This window comes from Zingiber officinale, chromosome 1A, assembly GCF_018446385.1.
Source record: "Zingiber officinale cultivar Zhangliang chromosome 1A, Zo_v1.1, whole genome shotgun sequence".
Lineage (NCBI taxonomy): Eukaryota > Viridiplantae > Streptophyta > Magnoliopsida > Zingiberales > Zingiberaceae > Zingiber > Zingiber officinale.
In genome coordinates this window covers 185,355,689-185,371,860 of record NC_055987.1, presented here as the reverse complement: position 1 = coordinate 185,371,860, position 16,172 = coordinate 185,355,689, and the positions used below count along the sequence as shown (strand labels likewise).

Genomic DNA, 16,172 nt, shown 5'->3' with positions numbered 1-16,172 from the left:
TCAACAATAATAGAATCGTCAATCGCCCAGCATGCAATCATGCAGGATGGTGCATGATGCTATAGTATGTCATACCTGAACATAGCCTCCTCCGTATACGTGTGTGCCAAAAAGGTAAACGCATATATACATATAACCAAGCATAAACCCAACAACACATATCAAGTAGGTATAACAACTAATCCAGTGGACAGAAGCACCATAAATACATATCCATCTCTATAAACATAGATACACATGGTAAAAGATAAAAGCATCTAATTCTAATGTAAAGCAACTAACAGTAGAAGCATGTGATAGGTATCAACTAAGCTAAGACCAGGGAAGAGATAAATCTACCAACTACCGCTAGCAATTATATATACACTATACATATCATAAGACAATATCGAAAAGATAAGTCAAAGGGTACCCGCCTCAACTAGAAGGTACTATCAAGCCCGATCCAACGTCGAGATGCCTGTCTCGAATCAGAGTCCTGTGCCAAATCATATATATATTTTATTTAGCTAAATCCAAAAGAATAGCTAAATAAAATCCCTAATAACAAATTAGGGCAAAACCTTAATCAATAACATCTCAACCTACCTAATTTAAATCTAACAGTTAATTAGGGTTAATTACCCTAACCCTAATTACCCCATTAGATTAATTTAAACAATTATATCTAATCACAATCAACTAACCAATTACAACCTCCAACCAAACCTACACATAAATAACTAATCAAATCACACTTAACCTAATCCATCTAGAACAAGATCATCAAACTAATATTCAAATTCGAAACATGATCTACAACTAAGATCAATTACCCTAACTAACCATCTACATCATATATCAAGCAATCCAACCCTAATCCACATCTAAGCATCTCACTGCTAAGGGCCAAGATTCATCACTGTACAAATACCTACCTGCCGTGATTGATGATCCACAGCACCAAGAAATGTTGCTGCCAGACAAGGTAGTTGTCGTTGGAGAGTTGCCGAAACCAAGATCAACTCCACAAAGCAGATCCTCAGTGCAATCAATCGGAACCAGAAATGAATCAAGCCGGAATTCCTTGATCAGATTAAGATTGAAGATCACGGATCAAATAGGAGATCAAACCATGGAAATCACAGATCAAACAACACCCCATCCTTACCTCAACAGGGACCTTAGTTAACAGCAAGGAAGACGATCAAGAACTAACATCAAGGAATTGATCCTTGCCTCCAGGATCGTAGCTAGGGCACAGCCGGTATCTTCGGCCCTAGATGGCGACAATCGAGGACAACTCGACATCCACGGGATCGAGAAGAAGGTGAGCTGGATTGACGATGAAATCAAGAGAGAAGAAAGGCTCAAGAAACCTACCTCTGTCGTCAACGCAACCTCCCGACTCCCGGCGATCTAGGGTTCGAACTCTCCCCTCCCTCCTCCGAGAGACTACCCGAAAAGAGGTGACAGCTCAAGAGGAAATGTGATCGCCTGGCCCGCTCGACTGATCAGGGAAGATGAGGTGCCCGCCGACAATTAGCTCCCTTGGTGGCGTCGGCGTCGAGTTGTCCGCGAGAGAGGCAGGGAGAAGAAGAGGGGAAGAAGGAGATCGGGTTCGAACAGAGGGGAGATCGGGGAAAGGAGTTAGGGTTCGACGTTTTTGAGGAGGAGAAAAGAAAATAAAGGAATTAATATAATAAAACATTTCCTGATTTTAACGGGCATCCCAAACATGCTTTATCCGCACCTGCTGATTCGTCCCCTCAAAACTCTCCGTTCGATATTCAAAAAATTCCCAGAAAATCTCTAAAAATTCCGGAAAAATTTTATAAAGCTATTTCCCCTAATAACCCAAATTATTTAATTTTTTCCAATATCTCACATCCTCCCCTACTAATAAAAATTTTATCCCCAAATTTCGCTATAACTAGCAGCAAACACTAGATATAACCAAACAGTATAAATGCTGAAAGAAACTCTAACCCACATACCTCAAGTAAAAAGATGAAGATATCGAGGTCGGATCGTATCCTCCAGCTCCCAAGTAGCCTCCTCGTCAACATGATGCTGCCATCCGACTTTAACCAGCCGGACCGTCTTGTTCCGTAGCTGACGCTCTCTGTGGTCCAGAATCCGTACCGGAACATCCTCGTAAGTGACGTCAGGCTGAATAGGAACTGATATATCTGACAGAACATGTGTCGGATCAGATACATATCTCCCCAGCATAGATACGTGGAATACATCATGAATGCCAGCTAGAGATGGTGGTAGCGCCAAACGGTAAGCTACTGCTCCAATCCTCTCCAAGATCTGGAATGACCCAATAAATCGTGGAGCTAGCTTACCTCGAAGACCAAATCGCTTCACCCCTTTCGTGGGTGAAACTCTCAGAAACACATGATCACCAATGGAGAACTACAGGGGTCTCCGTCGCCGATCAGCATAACTTTTCTGACGGTCCTGAGCCTCTGACATTCTCCATCTGATAGTACAAACTAACTCTGCATCCTGCTGGGCTCTCTAAGGTCCTAGCAGCTGAGCCTCCCCAACCTCCTCCCAGAGGGTGGGTGTCCAACAAGGTCTACCATACAACACCTCAAACGGTGCCATCTGGATGGCCGAATGATAGCTGTTATTGTAGGCGAACTCCACCAAGGGTAGGTGGTCCTCCCAGCTGCCTCCGAAGTCCATGACGCAAGACCTCAATAAGTCCTCCAAAGTCTGAATGGTCCACTCTGACTGTCCATCTGTCTGCGGATGGAATGCCGTACTGAAACGGAGCTGTGCCCAAAACCTGCTGCAGACTCTGCCAGAATCGGGACGTGAACCGTGGGTCTCTATCAGATATAATGCTCAAAGGCACTCCATGCAATCTGATAATCTCTCGACAATATAACTCAGCTAATCGATCTAGAGAATCAGTCTTCCGGATCGTCAAAAAGTGTGCGGATTTGGTTAATCGATCAACGATTACCCAAATCGCATCATGGCCTCGTCGAGTCCTAGGCAATCCTACCACAAAATCCATAGTAATATGCTCCCACTTCCACTCTGGAATAGGGATCCTCTGAAGTAACCCAGCAGGTCTCTGGTGCTCAGCCTTTACCTGCTAACAGACAAGACATCTAGCTACAAACTCTGCGATGTCTTTCTTCATACCGTCCCACCAATAGGAACACCTCAAATTGCGATACATACGAGTTCCACCTGGGTGGATAGCAAATCTAGAACGATGAGCCTCCTAAAGTAACTCCTCCATGATCGGGTGAGACTGAGGCACACACAATCTGCCTCGGAAATAAACAATATCCTCATCATCTCGTGTAAACTCGGTCTGTTGTCCGAAAGCTATCTGGCTGCTAATGAACTGTAAATGCTAATCTCCGACCTGGGCCTCTCGAATCCTCATCCTGATAGACGACTGAGCAACAACGGTAATAAGAATACCCTGCTCTGTCCGTTCCTGCTCCTCAAGGCCCAACTCGGAGAATCCCTTAATCAAGTCCGTGACTAAAATTCGGTGACAAGTTAAAGTCCCTCTGGACTTCCTGCTAAGTGCATCAGCAACCACATTAGCTTTACTCAGATGGTAGCTAATAGTACAATCATAATCTTTCAGGAACTCCATCCATCTCCTCTATCGGAGATTGAGTTCCTTCTGTGTGAAAATATATTTGAGACTCTTATGATCAGTAAGAATCTCAAAAGTAATACCATAAAGATGATGTCGTCAAATCTTCAAAGCAAAGATAATAGCGGCTAGCTCTAAATCATGTACTGGGTAGTTCTTCTCATGCTCCTTCAACTGACGAGAAGCATAGGAGACTACCCTACCGTGCTGCATCAACACAGTGCCCAAGCCCTGAAGAGATGCATCTGTGTAAAGTACGAATTCGTCATCACCAGAAGGTAAAACCAAAACTGGTGCTGACACTAATCTCCGCTTCACCTCCTGAAAGCTGGTCTCACAAGTCTCTGACCACGTGAACTTCACGCCTTTCCTAGTCAGACGTGTCAATGGCATAGCAATACTGGAGAAACCCTTAACGAATCGTCTATAATATCCAGCCAGTCCCAAGAAACTGCGAATCTCCTGGACTGACTTCGGCTGCTCCCAGCTAGTGATAGCCTTGATCTTCTGAGGATCTACAGAAATACCTCGGCTTGACACCACATGTCACAGAAAACCAACTAAGGATAGCCAAAAAGCACACTTGCTGAACTTCGCATACAGATGATGTCGTCGCATTGTCTCCAAGACTATGCGAAGATGTTGTGCGTGCTCCTCCTCAGAACATGAATAGATCAATATATCATCGATAAACACAATAATAAACTGATCTAGGTACTCTAGAAAGATACGGTTCATCAAATCCATAAATACTGCTGGAGCATTGGTAAACCCAAATGACATTACCAAAAACTCGTAATGTCCGTATCTGGTGCGAAAAGCTGTCTTCTGAATATCAGAATCTTTGACTCTCAACTGATGATATCCAGACTGCAATTCAATCTTAGAATACACTGATGTATCTCTAAGCCGATCAAATAAATCCTCAATCCGTGGCAAGGGGTACTTATTTCTGATAGTCACTGCATTCAGCTGCCTATAATCTATGCACAGCCTCAGAGTACCAACTTTCTTCTTGACGAATAATACCGGAGAACCCCACGGAGATACACTAAGATGAATAAATCCCCTATCTAATAACTCCTGGAGTTGAACCTTTAATTTGTCCAACTCTTTCGGTGTCTTACGATAAGAGCTTAACTCGTCCAGTATCTGGCGGGGGTAAAGGTAGTAACACCACCAAAGGCTACTGAGTTTGAGTCTGAGCCTGCCACTAAGTCGGTACTGGATACTGAGCCAGAGATAGGCTGTAGTAGGTACTAAACCGGTGGCTGGGGCTGTAACTGATACTGTACCAATGGCTGAGGCTGCAACTGATACTGTACTAGTGGTTGAGGCTACAACTGATACTGCCCCTGTGTCAGATATTGAGGTCCCAAAATAAAATTCTGGGACTCCATAAGGACACCGAAATGCTCCTGACCGTGCATGTCATATGCAGCCGCTGCAGTGGAAGTTGTCCTCTGTTGATGGGGTGAAGATTGGGCTTTCGGCCCGCCTCACTGAGTCCCAGACTGACCAAACGGTCCTCCCGAAATAGAAACTCCGGAAGCTACATGCTGAGTCTTCAGCGAACAATCTCGGCTCACGTGTCCAGGGAATTTGCAATAATAGCAAACTGACTGTCCCAGAGTACATGCAGAGATGATGTGATCTCGGGATCCGCATCTGGTGCAGAAAGGGTCACCGATGGACTATTTCCGGTTTTGTTGAGAAGACCGAGAACGTCCTGATGCAGAGAGCGTCCTGACTTCTGGGGTCGGCCAGATGCCCCAGAAGTACCTTGACCTGTCTGAGTGCGACTGCTCTACTGCTGTCCTGTGGTCTGTGGCTGCTGAATCTGTCCGGAAGTCCGATCAGTCTGTTTTCTCTTCTTATCCGCATTTGCTCTCTGCTGAGCTGACTCAATCATAAGAGCCCTCTCTAGTGCCTCTGTGTATGATGCAATACCAAGACTGGCAATCTTCACCTAAAGATGCCCGTCCAGTCCCTGGATAAACTGAAGCATACGAGATCTGTCATCGGCAACCAACTCAGGACAGAATCTGGCCAACCGGTTAAATTCGGCATTATACTCCATCACTGAGCGGGTATTTTGTCGAAAACTCAAAAAATCCTACTAACATATCATCTGATACGCCCGAGGAAAATACCGACTCTCGAATGTCTCCCTAAATCTCGCCCAAGTAATATGCTGCTCGCCTATAATTGAGCGATGTGTCCCACCATCTCTGCCTCGTCTCGTACCTTAAGTACACAGTAGTAGGCAGGACTGGAGGGAGTGTCGGGTATACTGAAGGTGATACCACTAGTGATACAGTCGAGGTATGTACCTCTGAAGTCAGAAGCGTCGGAGTCTTATAATCCGACATGGCTACAATATCCTGACAAGCCTGTCCCTAACGGACAAGCTCGACCCGAGCAGATCTCTCCGGAGACTGTATCTCCAGAGAATCTATCGACCTTTTACGTGGACACCCACGTCTCGGTACCGGAACACAAGTATGTGTCATCTCCGTAAACAAAATGTTACCCAGATATCACTACAAGTATAAAACCTGTAAAATTACCTGATTTACCTATTTGTCGTCTGGAGATGTCCTGTCGCTGCTTAGCCCCATAAAGAACCTCGTCAAAATACCTCAGAATTCTGAAATGAGAAAAATCGACGGAAATCCACAAAATCCAAAATACCCAAAAAACTCGTAAACTCGTATGAACTAGTATCAGAATCGCTCTGATACCAAATAAATTGGTATCAGATAAACCTCGGAAATCCAAAACGAAGAGCAAGTATCGTGTACCTTCCTCTGATACCAAACATATTAGTATCAGATAATCTCGCAAGTCTAGAAAACAGAAACCAAAAAAGTATCGCAAACCTGCTCTGATACTAAAAATATTGGTATCAGATAAAAAGAAAATCCAGAGCATCGTAAACAAGGCTCTGATACCAAATAAATTATCACGCCCTAGGTAGTCTCTGTCCGAAAAAATTTCAGCAACATCTGCCCCGTACGAGTGACAATATGAATCCAGAATATCGGCTCACACGGCTGGAACAATACAATACAAATAAGAAACAAGCCACGCAATTTATATCAACATTCCACACAATTCAACATATAATCAATCCACGCAGTTTAATAAAGAAGGACGATATAGAATCCTCGAAGATATATGTAAACATCCTACTTCATTACAACGAAGAAAGCAAATCCACGAAGTAATGAGAAAATCCGCAGCGGAAAACAAAAATAGCAAACCCGAATGTTCAATGTCCACAATACAAACCCACATCATCAGTATATGCATAGAAATAATAACAGAAATCTAAAATAAGAAATCCTCATAACGAAGGGGCTAGCGACTGGAATCTCTCCCGACGGCATCAACCTGAAAGGTAGTAATATAACGGTGTGAGTCCAAAAAACTCAGCAGGTAATCCAATAGATATGTATAGCATATATAACTACCAACAACAATCCTACGGTACAGTATCCTAACAGTACAACATATAGTACAGTCTCCTAACAGTATAACAGGTATGCATAACTGGATAAATTGCAGTAACCAACAATAAGCATGTAATATAGTCTACCGCAAGAATAATAAGAAATGCATAACTGAAATAAACTGTACTCACCTGCGAGGCTTGGACAAATGACTGTGGACATACACAGATAAAGATAGTCAGAGCAAATAAGCATGTATCCTGTATACATGTCAATCATATGCAGTCACCCAAGTGCATCATCCAATATGCAACAATCACAATAAATGCAATCTATGCATATGATGCAATATGACATGGTCACTACTGACGCCAGTCAGCCATCTCACACGCGATGGTGAGACCGAGTGGATAGGGCTGTAACACCGTGCACTCTGCCATCACTACCCCTGAAGAGTGACCGAGTGGACGGGATGTTGTCGGAGTACATCTATCCTCCTACCTCAAATATAGTGAGAGAGCATAACGCTCTCATCTCCCGGTACGCATTGATGGGGAGGGATCCCTGTCTGCTACCACGCTGCAGTCACACTACCCATAAGCGGACCAGCGGAGCCCTACACAGCTACTGCCATACACACCCTACTGTGCTGTGCCACTACCCATGCAGTGAACACGTTGTGTGCAAGCCCATGTAGCCGGCCGACGAGCTCAACAATAATGGAGTCGTCAATCGCCCAGCATGCAATCATGCAGGATGGTACATGATGCTATAGTATGTCATACCTGAACATAGCCTCCTCCGTATACGTGTGTGCCAAAAAGGTAAACGCATATATACATATAACCAAGCATAAACCCAACAACACATATCAAGTAGGTATAGCAACTAATCCAGTGGACAGAAGCACCATAAATACATATCCATCTCTATAAACATAGATACACATGGTAAAAGATAAAAGCATCTAATTCTAATGTAAAGCAACTAACAGTAGAAGCATGTGATAGGTATCAACTAACAATTTTGCCCCCGCGGGCTGGATTAACCGGTTAAGGCGTGACATCCTTGCACAATGAGTCGTAGGGTCGAAGGTCCACGGACGCGCACTGGATGAATAATCTGGGCCGGCTGTGTTAAATTCTGGAAACACCACGCTTTACCCGGGCCAGCATTCACCGCTGATTTACCTCCTCCTAGGATCTCTGTGGGGCCAGGCCTACGGGGCCGCTGGGCGGCGGGATCCGCCTTTTTGCACAATGTGATAGGTATCAACTAAGCTAAGACCAGGGAAGAGATAAATCTACCAACTACCGCTAGCAATTATATATACACTATACATATCATAAGACAATATCGAAAAGATAAGTCAAAGGGTACCCGCCTCAAATAGAAGGTACTATCAAGCCCGATCCAACGTCGAGACGCCTGTCTCGAATCAGAGTCCTGTGCCAAACCATATATATATATAGTTTTTAGCTAAATCCAAAAGAATAGCTAAATAAAATCCCTAATAACAAATTAGGGTAAAACTCTAATCAATAACATCTCAACCTACCTAATTTAAATCTAACAGTTAATTAGGGTTAATTACCCTAACCCTAATTACCCCATTAGATTAATTTAAACAATTATATCTAATCACAATCAACTAATCAATTACAACCTCCAATCAAACCTACACATAAATAACTAATCAATCACACTTAACCTAATCCATCTAGAACAAGATCATCAAACTAATATTCAAATTCGAAACATGATCTACAACTAAGATCAATTACCCTAACTAACCATCTACATCATATATCAAGCAATCCAACCCTAATCCACATCTAAGCATCTCACTGCTAAGGGCCAAGATTCATCACTGTACAAATACCTACCTGCCGTGATTGATGATCCACAGCACCAAGAAATGTTGCTGCCAGACAGGGTAGTTGTCGTTGGAGAGTTGCCGAAACCAAGATCAACTCCACAAAACAGATCCTCACTGCAATCAATCGGAACCAGAAATGAATCAAGCCGGAATTCCTTGATCAGATTAAGATTGAAGATCACGGATCAAATAGGAGATCAAACCATGGAAATCACAGATCAAACAACACCCCATCCTTACCTCAACAGGGACCTTAGTTAACAGCAAGGAAGACGATCAAGAACTGACATCAAGGAATTGATCCTTGCCTCCAGGATCGTAGCTAGGGCACAGCCGGTATCTCAGGCCCTAGATGGCGACAATCAAGGACAACCTGACATCCACGGGATCGAGAAGAACGTGAGCTGAATTGACGATGAAATCAAGAGAGAAGAAAGGCTCAAGAAACCTACCTCTGTCGTCGACGCAATCTCCCGACTCCCGGCGATCTAGGGTTTGAACTCTCCCCTCCCTCCTCCGAGAGACTACCCGAAAAGAGGCGACAGCTCAAGAGGAAATGCGATCGCCCGGCCCGCTCGACTGATCAGGGACGATGAGGTGCCCGCCGACAATTAGCTCCCTTGGTGGCGTCGGCGTCGAGTTGTCCGCGAGAGAGGCAGCGAGAAGAAGAGGGGAAGAAGGAGATCGGGTTCGAACAGAGGGGAGATCGGGGAAAGGAGTTAGGGTTCGGCGTTTTTGAGGAGGAGAAAAGAAAATAAAGGAATTAATATAATAAAACATTTCCTCATTTTAACGGGCATCCCAAACAGGTTTTATCCTCACCCGCCGATTCATCCCCTCAAAACCCTCAGTTCCAGATCCGAAAAATTCCCAGAAAATCTCTAAAAATTCCGGAAAAATTTTATAAGGTTATTTCCCCCAATAACCCTAATTATTTAATTTTTTCCGATATCTCACATTCTAGGTACTCACTAGGAATAACTTCCCTAGATACCTTCCTAGTGACCTTATTAGGCTTCTTAGAAACCTTGGTCACCTTCTCTAGGTCAACTCTAGGGATAACTTCCCTTGTGACCTCCTTAGTAACTTTGTTAGATTTCTTAGAAGTCTTAATCACTTTTATCGTTGCAAAGATACTCCTAGGGATAACTTCCCTTGTATTCTTGACTTGACCGCTAGACCTAGGGTTGGTTTTATAGCTATATGGAACCCTATGATAAGAAGGCACATCCTTTTTTGTTTTAGGTTTGTATTTCAAACCCCTATGACCATTGGATGACCCTTGTTATTTTCCTAGACCTAGTTTATGCTCATTTAGTCCTTTTAGGATATTTTCCATCCTTTTTAGGGTATTTTCCATTTTATCAAGTCATGACTTCAAGGCTTGATTTTCTTTCCATAAAGTTCTTTAAAAAAATCATTTTAAATTTCATTTTAACACTAAAGCACTTAACTTAAAACTTAAATCCTAATCAAATCAATCAAAATCCAATTAATCTAAAATTTAAACTTAATTAAAAAATAAATAATTAATTAAAACTTAGTTATTTAGTCTAATCTTATTTAAGAACTTAGTTGACTTAATCAGTATCTTAATTTAACCTAATTGAAATATTAACTTTATTTATTTTAAAATCAAACTTGACTATACATTAAAACGTTAATCAAAATTTTAACTTTACTTTAATTAAATCATAATTTATCTCAATTAAAAATTAACTTAAATTGAATCTTAACTTTACTTAACTTTATTTAATAATTTTAATAAATTTAACTCTCAATTAATACGGACTTAGTTAATCTAAGGATGATGTAAATGAAAAGTTAAATTATAACTAAAGCTTCATTATATCAATTAACTCAATCAATTAATACGAAATTTACGTTGTTTTAATCAAATAAGTATTAAATTGACTTAGTAACAAATCATTACATTTAATTTGAAACTTAAAAGAATAATTATAATAAATATGTAGAAATACTTATGAAAATTGTATACTGAATATGAGTGTTACTGACCCAATTCTCTTAAAACACTTAGGTAGATAAATGTACTAATGCCTTGAAATTGAACATACCCAAACTCTAGTATAAATTAAGGAGGAGTGTTAAGTTAAGGAGGAGTATCAAGTTCAGAGGAGGATCAATTAATTTATTTTTAAAACGATTAAAATCCTTAACCATTTCCTTTTAAAAAAATCCTTTTAAAAGTTTTTATTTTACTTTGGACTTTTACTTCCATTTTTTTTAAAGCCTAAGTTCAAAAAAATGCTCTTAAACTTCCTTTTGAAAAATCTTGACTTTTGGTACTTACAAAAAGTTTTTTGTTCACTATATCCCTTAGAAAAATATTTTAAATCATTTTTGTAACTATACAATTTTGTTAAAATTATTTTGGCAAAGTTACTTTGATATTTTTTTATTCAAAAAAGTTTTTACAAAACTTTACTTTAAAAAATTCTCTTAATAATAAACTCCTTCGAAGTTCAGCTTGCTTTAAAACTTTCATTGAAAATATTACTTAACAATTTCTCTTTAAAATTTTTTCTTCTTAAAGATTTTTTTTGTTACTTTTCTATACAAAGTGTTTTCAAAATGGCTTTATACTTAGAAAAATTTAAATCTTTGGAAATAATTTTTGAAAAGTTATTAATTGTGAAAACTTACTTTTATCACTTAGAAAATTTTGTTTAAAATTATTTTGACACAATTACTTAGAAGTTTTCTTAAAAAGCTTTAATTTAATAAATTTCTTCAACAGTTAAAGACACTTTTTAGTTGTTTATTTTTATAATAATGTTGGGTTTATGGGGAGGATTAATAACTTTAAAGGTTTTTTTCAGAAAGAAAATTTTTTTCTTTGAAAACTACTTCATTTTTTTAACTACTAGCATTTTCAAGGCTGTAAAGCTTTTTTTTGGCCTTATAAATTTCAAAAGTGTTTTAAAAGATAGCTTTTAAAAATAGGTTCGATAACTGTTTAAGTTTTTGAAATGTTGCTTTAAAAGATAGTTTTGAAAACATATTACTTTAGTTTTACTATTTTATTCATTTTTAAAAAACATCCCTTATATCTTTTTCAAAATTCTAATTTTGAAAAAGTTTTTCAAATGTTATCTTAAAAAACCTAGCTATTTTCAAAATATTTCTTGTTTTTATTTTGAAAATTTTTGAATTTTCTAACTTTAAAGTTATTTTTGCAAAAACTTTTCTTTTGAAAACCTTATGAAAAAGTAGTAGATTTCGAAAACAATTTCAAATTTCCTAATATTTAAAGTTATTTTTACAAATATTTAGAATTATCAAATTTCTAAATCTTATATTTTTAAAACTTTGTAGATTTGGAAAACAATTCCACAATCACCTTATTTCTGAAAATTCTGATATAAAGTTTTTACTTTTGAAAATCACTTTATAAGATATCTTTAAAAATTTTCCTCAAGTAAATTAACTTATTTTATAAGTTAGCTCCCCAAATAATCCTGAACATTTTCTATTGTCAAGATTTTTTTACTTAGCAAATTTTTCCATAAATTATCTATTTCTATTTTTTGATGAATGTCAAAGGGGGAGGATTAGGTGGATTAAGTTATCAAAAATACTAAAGAACAACATTAAAACAAGACTTACTTAAAAACCATGTCATTTTTGCATATTATTTTTTCCTAACTTAACCCAGGTTGTCATTGCATCAAAAAAGAGAAAATTGTTGGTGCAAGTTGCACTAACGGTCTAACTCAGGTTTTGATGAATGACAAAGTAAATTAAGTTAGGTTTATTGTGATATAACGAGTTAACTAAATGTGCAGGAAAAGTCCAGATAGGTCGATGTGCTGAACGGATATCTAGCACGAAGTCCAGCTAGGTCAACGAACCCATCAGATAGCTGGCACGAAGTTCAAATAGGTCGACGGGCTGATCGGATATCTGGCATGAAGTCCAGCTAGGTCAACGGGCTGACGGATAGTTGGCACAAAATCCAGACAGGTCGACGTGCTAACCGGATGTCTGGCAAAGCGGTAAGTTAAGGTAAGTCACTGGAGGAGAGTGACATGGTGATGACGCGTTTTCCATTTGAGGGAATAGTAGGCATCGATCCAACTTAAATTCATTTTGAAAATCTAAGTTAAGATATTAACTAGATTATGATCTCGAGGCGACAGAATCTAATTACTACTCTACTTGTTACATGTTGTGCTAACTTTATTTTGTAGTGTAGTATAATTTCTATTTGCCTAGGACTAACTTTTTCTTGCAGGAAAATGCTTTGCTGGAAAAGGTGGTCCGGGCATCCGGAGTGGTCCAGGTGCCCGGAACTGGTCCGGATGCCCGAAATGCCCAAGGATTATCTGCTCACCAGCTTGGAGCACGCTGATTGGTTAGCTCGGAACTAGCTATATAAGCAACCTTCGACCAGGAGCACATAACACAACTTTCTTCTGCGATTGCCTTCTTGCGCGTTGTGTTAGTGCAGCGGGGACCGGCAAGAGGGGGGGGGTGAATTGCCTGCAATAAAAATTATATCCTCCTCAAACTTTCAACTCTAAAATAAAGCAACACTAAAAGAAAAGAGAGACAGAATTTTAACCTGGTTACAACCAAGAGGGTTGTTAATCCAGGGCGATGAAAAGCGCAGTAAGAAACTCCTTCTCTGAAGGCAGAGAAGCCTTTTACACTTTGAGAGCACAGAGGTTGTTTAAACAGTAATTACAGAGTTGATTCACGTTATAATTCCTTGTTTTGAATAGCTACCCGAGACCCCCTTTATATAGGGGTTCTAGAGCTTATCAGATAACCTGATCCTTCGGGATCAGGTTTGACTCGAGAGAGATCGATCGACCGAACCTGCTGTACCTGCCCAGTCTTCCATCCAGGTGCAGTCTCTGTGGATCGAGCTTTGGTTCGGTCGACCAATCCTTATGTTCGGTCGACCGATCGGCCAACGGTCTCCAGCTGAGTTGGCCCGATCAACTTGCTCGACTGAGTCTCTGGATTAGCTTCGGTTTGGTCGACCGATCAGGAGGTTCGGTCGACTGATCATTTTTACCAACGGATAGCTTCTGACGTGGCATTGAAGTTGGCTGCTGATTGAGAGGGGTTCTGTGAGATCTCGGAAAAATTTAAATAAATAAAGTTATTTGGGAAATAGCCTTATAGAATTTTTTCGGAATTTTTAGAAATTTTCTGGGAATTTTTCGGAGCTCGTACGACGGGTTTTGAGGGGATCAATTCCGGGTACAAATAAGGCCTGTTTGGGATATCCATTTAAGTGAGGAAATATTTTATAAATATATTTCCTTTTTCTTTTCCCTCATCGCCGATCCCGACCTTATTTTCTCCCCTAACGCCGAGCTTTCCCTTCTCCCTTCTTCCTCTTTTCTTCTCTGTTCCTCGAGCGGTTCTCCTCCGGGCGATCCTTTACTCTTCTTGGCGTCGCCGGCAAGGATCAATCTTGGAGCGAGGAGGGAAGCTTGTCGAGTCTCCGGTCTCCACTCTCCTTCTCCTTCGAACTCGTGCCTCTTACCTCTGCCCCAAATTCGATCTCTTCTCTCAGCCCTCTCGCGGATGACTTGGTGCCGAGACTGGAGGAGCACATCACCGGAGTTTGACAGGCTCCAGGTCTTCTTCGGCCGAGGGATTTCTATTCAGTGGTGTCTTGTGCCGATCATCGACGGCAAGTGGCAGCGACGATCTTACCCTAGCTACCATCGATCCATGCCCTAAATGTGCATTTGAAGGTAAGACATCGTTTCAGTTGGTTGTAGAGGAGTTTATGTGATCGATTCTTGATCCTTCTTCCCTGGACTCTCTCTGAATTGTACCCTAGATCCATCGCCGGCTTGGATCCATTGTTTCATGTTCTAGCTTCCATTTCATACACGGTAGAGGGTTTGAATCGTGTTGTCTTCAGTTGATTGACCTTCGTTCCTCTTTCTTGAGTTGTTCACGGAACGCTCTGTGTCTACTCAAGTTGGATCAGATTGAGCAACACCTTCTGGAGGCAACCGATCGAGGTAAGGCATTGCCGATTCTTACTCTCTTTTCTTTGTTGCGATCTTGTTGTCGGATCCAATTGTTTGCTGTAATCCCTAGATCAGTATTTGGATGTTCTCTTCTTCACTGTGATTGAGGTCTCGGTTGAAGTGAGGAAGAATTCCAGTAGAGCTTGTTGCGGAATTCCAGTAGAGCTTGTTGTGGTTCTTTTGATCCAGTAAGGAAACTATCTTTCATGGTGTTGTTGACAGGGGCTTTAGATTCCTGTGAGGTTCTGCTCTGTTGCTGTGGTGTTGTTTGGGTTCCAGCAGCACCTCTTTGGCTGCGGATCAATAGGAGAGGTTGGAGATAGAGGTAACGTGTATGGTGATTGATTCATTAGTTGATACTTGATGTAAATGCATGGAATTGAGTTTATGTGTAGGTTTGATTAGAGGTTGTAGTAGATGTTGATTGTATCTAATCTAATGGATAAACCTTAATCAATTGTTTGATTAGTTTAGGAAGGATAATGGTGACGTGATTAGGGTTTTGCCCTAATTTAGTTTTTAGAATTTTATTTAGCTATTTCATTTGAATTTAGCTAAATAAAATATATATGTTGTTTGACACAGGACTCTGATTCGAGACGAGCATCTCGATATTTGATTAGGACTGGATTGTACCTTCTAGTTGAGGCGGGTACCCTTTGACTTATCTTTTGATACTGTCTTATGATATGTATAGTTTATATATAGTTACTAGTGATAGGTGGTAGATTTATTTCTTCCCTGGTCTTAGCTTAGTTGATACCTATCACATACTTCTACTGTTAGATGCTTTACATTAGTCTGGTTTACTTTTATCTCTTACCATGTGTATATGTGTTCGTGGTTATGATTACTTATAGTGCTTATCTACCCATGATTAGATGCTGGAGATACTTGTTATATATTGTTGGATTCATGTTGTTTATATCTCTGTTATATATCTGCGTTTACCTTTTTGGCACCTACGTATATGGAGGGGGATACGTTCAGGTATGACATTCTGTAGCCGCATGCACCATACCGCATGATTGCATGCTGGGCGATGGACGACTCCATTATTGTTGAGCTCGTCGGCCGGCTACATGAGGGCCTGCACACAACGTGTCTACTGCATGGGTAGTGGCACAACACTCAGGGTGTGTATGACAGGTTGCTCGGTGGTGCACCACCGGGGTGCTCATGGGTAGCACGATACA

General features: G+C 40.5%; 2 long non-coding RNA genes across 3 annotated transcripts; both read right to left on the bottom strand.

Annotated features, from left to right (window-relative positions):
- Positions 1-410: 410 nt before the first annotated feature.
- Positions 411-1,655, bottom strand: LOC122038656. The gene is made up of 3 exons (XR_006127927.1): positions 1,151-1,655; positions 918-1,065; positions 411-478 (listed from the first exon to the last, which is right to left on the bottom strand). It is a non-coding gene; the product is annotated as an uncharacterized LOC122038656 (long non-coding RNA).
- Positions 1,656-6,849: 5,194 nt separating this feature from the next.
- LOC122038657 lies at positions 6,850-9,702 on the bottom strand. Of its 2 annotated transcripts, none has more exons than XR_006127929.1 (4): positions 9,406-9,702; positions 9,194-9,326; positions 8,961-9,067; positions 6,850-7,015 (listed from the first exon to the last, which is right to left on the bottom strand). It is a non-coding gene; the product is annotated as an uncharacterized LOC122038657 (long non-coding RNA). The 2 variants fall into 2 exon arrangements; XR_006127928.1 differs by lacking the exon at positions 6,850-7,015 and adding an exon at positions 8,460-8,520 and having other exon boundaries at positions 9,406-9,701.
- Positions 9,703-16,172: the final 6,470 nt, after the last annotated feature.